Raw genomic sequence first — 9,898 nt, 5'->3', positions numbered from 1 at the left:
TTGGAGGGCAGAAGACAATATGGAGCTGAGGAAAGTGGCCTCAGGCAAGGTACTCAAGATCAGTCTGTCCTGGGGCGCCTGGGTGGCTCAGTTGGTTAAGCGTCTGCCTTTGGCTCAGGTCATGATCCTAGGGTCCTGGGATTGAGCCCCGCATCGGGCTCCCTGATCGGCGGGAAGCCTGCCTCTCCCTCTCCCACTCCCCCTGCTTGTGTTCCCTCTCTCGCCGTGTCTCTCTCTGTCAAATAAATAAATAAAATCTTAAAAAAAAAATCAGTCTGTCTCCAGCGGACCTCCCAGCCGACCCTTAGGCTCGAAGGCTAAATAAGTGTTTCTTGTGTTCTGCCACAGTGTTTGACGAAGCTTGTCATGCAACATTATTGTGGCCATAGGAAACTGCTCCAGAAACTGGTACCAGGAGTACCAAGTAACAAAAGAGTGACCTATGTGGAAAAAGTAGTGAAGACGTTGTTATCAAACCAGGAAAAACAGTGATGATATATTGATATATATTGTTATGATATATTGACGTCACCGGTAAACTGTTGCCTGTGGTTACTTAGCAGATGGAAAATACTTATTTATTAAGATTTATTTATTTATTTTAGAGAGAGAGCACACAAGAAGGGGGGGCCAGGAGAGAGAATCTCAAGAAGGCTCTGACTCCCTGCTAAGTTCACAGGACCTGATGTGGGGCTCGATCCTACGACGCTGAGATCATGACCTGAGCCCAAATCCAGAGTTGGCCGCTTAACCAACTGAGCCACCCAGGTGCCCCTTTATTTATTTATTTTTAATTTTAAAAAGATTTATTAGAGAGAGAGAGGGGAAGGGGGAGAGGGAGAGAGAATCCCAAGGGGACTCCATACAACCTCGAAGTATCTTCCCACGTTAGTTACTGTGGTGGTTTTCATATATGAAGACAAAGTCTTTGACATTTTTCCCTCCAGGAACGGAGGACGGACAAGTAAGCTGGGGACTCATGCAAAGCTAAATGCTATGGTCAAGGGTTTGATCCTTACCTGAGAGCAATGGGAAACCACTGATGTGTGACAAGGGAGTGTGACATACTTCCATATGCATCTGGAAGGATACATCTTGCTACATCTTGGAGAATGGGGTGTGAGGGGCAGGGCCCTGAGTCTTGGCAACCACAGTTGTGCGATTGGGAGATGTTGGTAAGTGGGCCTAGGGTTTGACAGAGATAGGAAAGTGGCCACGCCTGAGGGACATTTAGGAAGAAAACCTGACTTGCGTGGATGGAAGGGGATTGGTTTTGTGACTTGTATGCCATGGACAGACGATGTTTCTAGTCACTAAGATGGGAAACACTGGAGGATGTTACTTTGGGAAAAAGACATCAGGATTTTGATTTGGGAGATACAGTGATCCTTTGAGATAGTCAAGATGAGATCCGAAGTCAAGATACACGAGCCTCCAGCTCGGGGGAGAAGCTGATGACAATACTGTTGTGATTAAGACAGGAAAATTTTGGACTGGAATTGGCTGGATTCAAATCCTGATTCTGCTACTTGATTAGCCCAGGGGTAGAAACCAGTTACTCAAAACGTCTGTCCTGCATCAGAGGGTTTCTGTGAAGATTGGAGGAGATAATACACCAAGGCACCTTAGCACTGTGCTTTAAAACACCATAAATACCCAATGAATGTTACCTCTTGCCATAGAATTACAGGCAAATCTAAAGCTTGAAATGGTGTTATCTTTGTCTAGAGTGGATTAGCTTCTCATGCACTGAGAATGGCGGGGGACACATTCTTTTAATCCAAATAGTGTCTGAGCTGATCAGATTGTCTTTGATGGCTTTGAGAGCTGATTGGTGCACTTCTTCCCCTAGAGTGTATCCCTCTCGGGGCCCCAACTTTAGTCGGAGGTGTTAACCAGATCCCCTCCCCTTGGCAGGCACTAAGCTCCCATCTTTGTACCTTCCACAAGACCCATAGCCATTCTGCTCTGTCGTGCTAAAGAATAAGTGACTAATATACACTCCACATTTAAATCTCCCCAGTTGTCCAAAAACATGTCCTTTATAGCAGTTTTTATTTTATTTTATTTATTTGAGAGAGGGAGAGAGCGCACAAGCAGGGGGAATGGCAAGCAAAGGGAGGAGCAGACTCCCCACTGAGCAGGGAGCCCTATGCGGGGCTTGATCCCAGATTATGACCTGAGCCGAAGGCAGATGCTGAACCAACTGAGCCACTCAGGGGTCCCACCTTTTAGCAGTTTTAAAAACCCAGAATCCAGGGCGCCTGGGTGGCTCATTTGGTTAAGCGACTGCCTTCGGCTCAGGTCATGATCCTGGAGTCCTGGGATCGAGTCCTGCATCGGGCTCCCTGCTCAGCAGGGAGTCTGCTTCTCCCTCTGACCCTCCCCCCTCTCATGAGCTCTCTCTCTCTCTCTCATTCTCTCTCTCAAATAAATAAACAAAATCTTTAAAAAAATAAAAATCCAGAATCCAGGGTGCCTGGGTGGCTCAGTTGGTTGGGCGACTGCCTTGGGCTCAGGTCATGATCCTGGAGTCCCTGGATCGAGTCCCGCATCGGGCTCCCTGCTTGGCAGGGAGTCTGCTTCTCCCTCTGACCCCCCCTTCTCATGTGCTCTCTCTCTCTCTCTCTCAAATAAATAAATAAAATCTTAAAAAAATAAAAATCCAGAATCCAATCAAGTGCCATGCATTCCATGGGGTTGCTCTGTCTTTGAGTCTCTTTTAATCCAGAACATTCTCCCTGCATCTTGTGAAGTTTCCAGGACAGCTGTCGTATAACAGGCTCCAAGCACAGGAACGAGCTTGGTGTGTCTCGGGAAGTGAAAGGAGGCCAGTATATAATGCTTTTTCTGCATCCTATTATCACCTCTCAGGCTCCCCTTTACTGCAGCCTTTACTGAGGTGACCGGGGCCACACGGTTTTCCTGCTAGTTTCATCTTCATGCAGGGGCATGCTGACAGCGCCTTTCCCCAGCACTGTTCTTTGCTTACCCCTGGGCTGCTTTGACCCTTGGCCCCATACCCCTGCAGAAGCCCTCTCAGCACCCATGTCACTTGCGAACCCACACTGCAGGGAAGTTAATGCCAAGAGCACAAGCACAAGCAGGGGGCTGGGGGAGAACAACTGGGGATGAGAGCAGATGAATAAATACTTCCTTTTATCTCCTAGGCAGGGAGTATGAAGAAACACGGCACCACGTAGAAGGAAGGGAGAAACCAAGCTGATGCCAGAAGAATCCTAAAAGACAGCTGGACCCTTATAATAATGGGAAACTGAAGCTGGATCTCTCATCGGTCTGGTCACAATATCGCTAATTGGTGAAAACCCATGATATAGTATCATGCTACTAAGCCATCTTCTTCTTGAGAGAGAGAGAGCACAAGCGAGGATGGGGCGCAAAGGGAGAGAGAGAATCCCAAGCAGGCTCCACGCCCAGCACAGAGCCTGACACGGGGCTCGATCCCACAACCCTGAGATCGTCACCTGAGTCAAAATCAAGAGTCGGATGATTGACCGACTGAGCCACCCAGGCACCTCACAATGTCCTAAATTTAAGACTTTTTTAAAACAAAACTATCGGGACGCCTGGGTGGCTCAGTTGGTTAAGCGGCTGCCTTCGGCTCAGGTCATGATCCCAGGGTCCCAGGATCGAGTCCCACATTGGGCTCCTTGCTCAGCAGGGAGCCTGCTTCTCCCTCTCTCTCCCTCTGCTTGTGCTCTCTCTGTCAAATAAATAAAATCTTTAAAAAAAATAAAGCGTGGCTACTAGAACATTAAAAAAAATAAAAATAAAACAATCATTAAAACTTAAGGTTGGTAACATTTATAATAGATATAGAGTTGGCCTAAGGCTTCATAGTTCATCCAAGAAGTCACCAAGAGGTCTCAGTATCTATGAAAAGATGACCCCGGGATTGCTAGGAACAGTGGTTCTCAAAGTGTGGTTCCCAGATCAACAGCATCAATACACTTGAATTTCTTAAAATGCATATTTATGGATCCCAGCCCATACCTACTGACTTAAACTCTGGAGGTGGGACCCAGCTGTGTTTTCTTTTGTTTGTTTGTTTTTGTTTTTTTAAATTCTTTTTTTTAATATTTTATTTATTTATTCATGAGAGACAGAGGGAGAGAGAGAGGGAGAGAGAGAGAGACAGAGAAGCAGAGGGAGAAGCAGGCTCCCAAGGAGCAGGGAGCCCGATGTGAGACTCGATCCCAGGACCCTGGGATCATGACCTGAGCCGAAGGCAAACGCTTAACCATCTGAGCCACCCAGGTGCCCACGGACCCAGCTGTGTTTTTACAAGCCCTCCAGGTGGTTCTCATGCACACTAAAGTTTAAGAACCACTGGCTATAAAAGATCTTTCATCAGGACGCCTGAGTGGCTCAGTCAGTTAAGCATCTGTCTTCAGCTCAGGTCGTGGTCCTGGAGTCCTGGGATCGAGTCCCACATTGGACTCCCTGTTGAGTGGGGAGCATGCTTCTCCCTCTCCCATTCCCCCTCTCTCTGTCAAATAAATAAACAAAATCTTGAAAAAAAAAAGATCTTTCATCATCTGGTTTTTTTTTTTAAAAAAAAGAAACCTACAAACTCTCAAGAGATGAGAAGACAAGCCACAGACTAGGAGAAAATGTAGCATACATATCTGGTTTTTTTTAAAAGATTTTATTTATGGGGCACCTGGGTGGCTCAGATGGTTAAGTGTCTGCCTTCGGCTCAGGTCATGATCCCAGGGTCCTGAGATCGAGCCCAGCGTCGGGCTCCTTGCTCAGCAGGGAGCCTGCTTCTCCCTCTCCCTCTACTCTTCCCCCTGCTTGTGCTCTATCGCTCTCTCTGTCAAATAAATAAATAAAATCTTTAAAAAAATTTTTTATTTATTTACTTGAGGGAGAGCAAGAGAGAGAGAGCACAGAATGAAAGGGAGAAGCAGACTCCCCAGTGAGCAGGGAGCCCGATGCGGGGCTCAATCCCAGGAGTCTGGGATCATGACCTATGCTGAAGGTAGACGCTTAACCAACTGAGCCACCCAGGCACCCGAACACACATATCCATAAAAGAAATAAACAGCTCTTTTTAACAATAAGAAGATGAACAACCTAATTTAAAAATGGGCGAAAGGGGTGACTGGGTGGCTCAGTTAGTTAAGCGTCTGCCCTCGGCTCAGTTCATGATCCCAGGGTCCTGAGATCAAGCCACACATCGGGCTCCCTGCTCAGCAGGGAGTCTGCTTCTCCCTCTCCCTCCTGCTCATGCTCTCTGTCTCACTACCTCTCTCTCTCAAATAAATAAATAAAATCTTAAAAAAAATAAAAAATGGGCAAAAGGCCTGAACAGACACCTCACCAAAGAAGACATATAGATGGCAAATCAGCATATGATAAGATGCTTCACATCATATGTCATTAGGGAATTGCAAATTAAAACAATGTGGGGCGGGGCGCCTGGGTGGCTCAGTCGTTAAGCGTCTGCCTTCGGCTCAGGTCATGGTCTCAGGGTCCTGGGATCGAGCCCCGCATCGGGCTCCCTGCTCAGCGGGGAGCCTGCTTCTCCCTCTCCCACTCTCTCTGCTTATGTTCCCGCTCTCGCTGTGTCTCTCTCTGTCAAATAAATAAATAAAATCTTTAAAAAAAGAGATATTAAAAAAAAAACACAAAAAAACAATGTGGGGCTCCTGGGTGGCTCAGTCAGTTAAGCATCTGCCTCCGGCTCAAGTCATGATCCCAGGGTCCTGGGATCAAGCCCCACGTCGGGCTCCCTGCTCAGCGGGGAGCCTGCTTCTCCCTCTCCCACTCCCCCCTCCCTGCTTGTGCTCTCTCTCACTATCCCTGTCGCTATCTGTGTCTCTCTCTCAAATACATAAATAAAATCTTTAAAAATAAATAAATAAGTGAAACAATGAGATACCACTTTATACCTAGGAGAATGGCCCAAATCTGGAACACTGACAGTACCAAGTGCTGGTGAGGGTGAGAAGCAACAGGATCTCTCATTCATTGCTGGTGGGAATGCAAAATGGTACAGCTCCTTCGGAAGACAGTTTGGTGGTTTCTTACAAAACGAGACATACTCTTACAATATGCAGTTGTACTCCTAAATATTTACTCAAAGGAATTAAAAATTTATGTCCACACAAAAGCCTGCATGTGAATGTTTATGGAAGCTTTATTCATAACCGCCCAAACTTGGGCACAAACAAGATGTCTCTCAGCAGGTGAGTGGATAAATAAACTGTGGTCCATCCGGAATATTATTCAGCGCTAAAAAGAGATAAGCTGTCAAGCCACAGAAGACATGGAAGACCCTTAAATGCATACAACTAAGTGAAAGAAGCCAATCTGCAAGGGCTTCCTACTGTACATGACATTCAGGAAATGGCAACATCATGGAGACAGTAAGACAATCAATTGTAAAGTCTAAAATTTTGTTGATAATAATGTAGCAATGTAAATTTCTCAGTATGGAGAAATGTACTTGGGTGTGTAAGATGTTAACAGCAGAGGGATCTGGACAAAGTGTATATGGAAACGCTGCACTGTCTTCCCAACTTTTCTGTAAGTCTACAATTATTCCAAACGAAATGTTTATTCAAACAAATGGAAAACCACGACAAACTCTACCTGGAAATCTTAAGAGTCTAGGAGGCTACAGGAACCAGTTCAAAAAAGAGCACACAATTAGAAATAAGTTCAACAAGGTACATACATATGGTCTTTGGGGAAGGGTAATCCCCCAGTCTGGATCTTGGGAAAATCTCAGAAAATAGGGAACATACGCTTACATACATTCACCAAAATACACGTACAAGAATGTTTACAGCGGTACTGTTTGTAATAGCCCCAACTGCCCAAATACCCATCGACACTAGGATGAATTTACAAACCAGTGCATTTACACAATGGCGTACGATGCACAAATGCAAATGAATGAATACATTATGATGGAAACAGTATGTCTAGCAAAAGAAGCTAGACACAAAAGAGCGTCATACTGTGTGATCCATTTATATAAGGCTCAGAAGCAGGCAGAACTACTTTCTGAGGTCATCAGTCGGAAGAAGAGTTACCATTAGATGGGCAGAGACTGGAAGGGGGTGAAAGAGGCCTTTAGGGTGCTGGTCATATTCTGTTTCAAGATCTAGGTGCTGACTGTGTGTGTGTGAGAAATCACCAACTAATACACTAATCATTTATATACTTTTCTACATGTATGTTAAATAAAAATAGAAAATAAAACTGTGGCTTATAAACTTATAAACATGCCTGAGACAGGCCAGTGGAAGTGTCTTGTAGTGCAAAGTACAACCTAAAGTGACAAACGATAGATAGATAGATAGATGTAGCTAGTTAGTTTTGGCTTTTTTTTTTTAAAGATTTTATTTATTTATTTGACAGAGAGAGAGAGAGATCACATGTAGGCAGGCAGGCAGAGGGAGAGGGAGAAGCAGGCTTCCCGCTGAGCATGGAGCCCGATGCGGGGCTCGATCCCAGGACCCTGGGATCATGACCGGAGCCGAAGGCAGATGCCTAACTGACTGAGCCACCCAGGCGCCCCATAACTCACCAATTTAGAATTCACAATCCTGCAATAGGCACTAAAAAAGTGGGTCCTTGAACAACGCAGGGGTTAGGGATGTTGATGCCTGGCATAGTTGAAAATCTGCGTATAGCTTTTGACTCTCCAAAATCATAACTACTAATAGCCTACTGTTGACTGAAAGCCTTACAGATAACCTAAACAGTTAATTAACATGTATTTTGTATGTTTTATGTATTATATACTGTACTTTTACAATAAAGTAAGCTAGGGGCACCTGGCTGGCTCAGTCGGTGGAGCGTGCGACTCTTGATCTCGGGGTTGTGGGTTTGAGCCCCACACTGGGTGTAGAGATTACTCAAAAATAGAATCTTAAAAAAAAGGAAAATAAAAAAAGGTAAGCTAGAGAAAAGAAAATATGAAGAAAATCAAAAGGAAAATACTGTGCTATAAAAAATAGACTGGTACAGTTCAAACCCATGCTGTTCAAGGCTCATCTGTAATCGAAAGTTCTATTTATGTTCAAACTCCTGCAGTAGCAAGGTCAACCACAGCCACACTTTTCTCCAGAAGGAGTCCGACATTTTTTCATGCCTCCTAAACCCTCGTAATGAGCACTACCATGGACCGGGTCCACTGAGGATGCTCCCATTGAGGATCACTGGGGAGGGAAGGAGCCCTCCCTCATGGGGAGAAGCATTATCAGAACCCACACAAATAAACCCAGGAAGGTTATAATAACGTACAGGAATGCTGGCAGCATAAAACAGAGGTCCTGACCTGGTTTGGGGGATCAGAGAAGGGTTTTATGAGAAGGTGGTGAATGGGGCCAGGGAAGCCGATGCTCAAAGCAGGTGGAACAGAAAGAGAACATCAAATCCTTTCCAGCCCCAGCTGAACCTGCCCATCAGGTGAATGCCGGGCACCTCTGGTAGCCCTCTCAAGTTGAAGTTACTTTGTCTCTCACTTCTCAAACCTCATGGGAAAAGAGTGAGCTGGGTGTCTTCTTCTCTCCCGGGGCCCCTTAAATGGTGTTCTGCTTCATTTGGAATAAAGTCCAAACTCCTTCAATGTGATCTGGTCTTGGTCTGTCTCTCCATCTTCATTTTCTCCCACTACCCCCCTTCCCTAAAACACCTAGGCTACAGCGCCCTTCTGTCCGCCCCTCAGATGTCAAAAGGTTTCTCGTGTCTCCGAGCCTTCAAGTTTGCTGTTCTGTTTGCTTAGAACACTGTTCCTTATCTTTCAGTAAAACAGACACCTCCTCAGAGCTGTGTGCTTGGGGCACCGGTCTTATGTGCTTCCTCTAACCAGTGCTGTTGATGGCATGCATAATACCAGTATACATCACACTGGCTGCTTGCTTATTTATTTTCTGCTTCCCTTCCTAGGGTGCCAGCACTTTCGAAGGCAGAGATAAGTTCTGTTTTTCTAAATCTTGATTTCCCGTTCACCAGAACAAGATGTTGGCAGACCGATCACTCAAATTACCGTTAAGTGAGCAAGCTGAAGAAGGGACAGGATTTTTTTTTTTAAACATGAACCCACTGCAAAATCCTCTGCTATTTTGACTTTCATACTTTTTGAATACACCACCCTCTTCATCCTCTTTCACTTCACAAGGAGACTCCAGGGTTTGATTCTAAAAGTTTTTTTTTTTTGAAGATATTATTTATTTATTTGAGAGAGAGCGAGACAGCAAGAGAGAGAAAGAGCATGAGCAGGGGGGAGGGGCAGAAGGGGAGGGAGAAGCAGACTCCCTGCTGAGTGGGGAGCCCAATGCAGGGCTCGATCCCAGGACCCTGAGATCATGACCTGAGCTGAAGACAGATGCCCAACCGACTGAGCCACCCAGGCGCCCCTCGATTCTAAAATTTACGTGGAAAATTCGAGGCCTGCCTTTACCCCTTTGAATAGATTTTTGGAGAGGTGTTTCTACAGTTGATCACTTCAAAAGTTTCCCTGAATTTTCTTCTTGTATGAAACACAGATAGGCGCTTCAATCGTTGCGGCCTTGGGCTACCCACCATGTTTCCAGAGCCAGTGTTCTTCGGCTCTTTCAAGGCCTCTCCAAGCCAGGGTGATGAGTGTGTGGGGATGGGGGGTGAGGGTGGAGTGGGGGGCAGCTGAGACCGGCCAAGGCCAGGTCCCAACTCCAAGTCAGAGAAGCTGGGTCCACATCGGGTGTGGGGCATCCCAGGCGGATGATCAGGAACTAGAGCCAACTCGTCCACCCAGTTAGACCCCTCTTAGGAATAACCAGCCTTGGAGAAGAACATCATGGGGAGCAATAAGTAAGCGAGCAGACATGTCACCTGAGAAGGGGAGAAAATGCAGAACAGAGGGACAGGGAATGGGAAG

Source organism: Callorhinus ursinus, unplaced genomic scaffold (assembly GCF_003265705.2).
Source record: "Callorhinus ursinus isolate GAN/ISIS: 27379988/994484 unplaced genomic scaffold, GSC_fseal_2.0 scaffold61, whole genome shotgun sequence".
In the NCBI taxonomy this organism is placed as follows: domain Eukaryota; kingdom Metazoa; phylum Chordata; class Mammalia; order Carnivora; family Otariidae; genus Callorhinus; species Callorhinus ursinus.
Note: the sequence above shows the minus strand (reverse complement) of the source record.